The following is a 1,098-nucleotide window of genomic DNA, read 5'->3' as shown; positions in this document are numbered from 1 at the left end:
CAGAAGTGCAGCTCTAAGTATCTGTCCAGTTAGAAACCTCAGAGGAAACATGTCAGATTCAGTTCATCAAAGTCAAAGAGCTCCAATGAGTTTGAAGTGTGGATCCAACATGTTTCTGTACAGAGCCTCAGTGATGCTGCAGAGCTGTGGTCAGTCTGGAAATAATGTCTGGAAATAGTAGAATATACGGTCACTGAGTCTTTAATGCTCTTTTAGTTTGTCTGCTCCACACCAGACCACAGAGATATTTCACGACACATACAAGGTTCCATCGTGGGCCCAATTTTGTTCACTTCATATCTGCTCCCATTCAGTTAGGTTCTGAGCAGATATGAAGACATCTCCTACCACTGCTATGCTGACGACATCCAGCTGTGTATCGCATTCAAACCTGGACAGACAGAAAAGCTGAAAATGTATAAATATCAGGATTTATTTTAAGATTCTCGTGTTTACATACAGAGCTGAACACAACGGAGAATCTGTTTATATTAGAGCTGCTCCAACTTTATAAACCCAGCAGGTCACTTTGAGTCCCGCACTAAACTACAAACTGTCTTTAAGTGGAGGCTCCACCACTGTAGAAGGTCCTACAGCGCCTATAGACCTTCATCATGCAGCTCAGTGGATGCTTTTAAAAAAGGCTTTTGTCTCACCGACTGTGATTTAGGTGTTTATTCTCTATGTTCCTATTACTTTTGATGACTATTTATGTGTCCTGGATCTACTGTTGCGTTTTGGTTTTTTTTTTTTAAATGTCCTCTTTTTGCTGAGTGGGAGTTTCGACCGGCCCGAGCGCTCATGTGCATAAAGCAGGACCTGACTTCTGCTTTATACCAATGAGACGCGGGGAGCGGAGGTCCGACGTTTTGCGTAACTTTCTTAAAACTCGCCGTTGTTGAACTAAAATGAGGACAGATTCAGCAACTGCAGAGCTTATTTCTCGTCTCAAGTGTTTTCAGAAATACTTTTCGCTGAACGGTTTTCGTAATAAAAGCAAAAGCTTACGGCCGAGCCTCCATGCAGCCTCCACAGGACCGGCATCTGCAGACCCGGAACTTCTTGGCCCTTATTGGAACGTTGGGTGACGGCCAAGCC

This window comes from Stegastes partitus, unplaced genomic scaffold, assembly GCF_000690725.1.
Source record: "Stegastes partitus isolate 25-593 unplaced genomic scaffold, Stegastes_partitus-1.0.2 Scaffold2081, whole genome shotgun sequence".
Classification (NCBI taxonomy): domain Eukaryota; kingdom Metazoa; phylum Chordata; class Actinopteri; family Pomacentridae; genus Stegastes; species Stegastes partitus.
Note: the sequence above shows the minus strand (reverse complement) of the source record.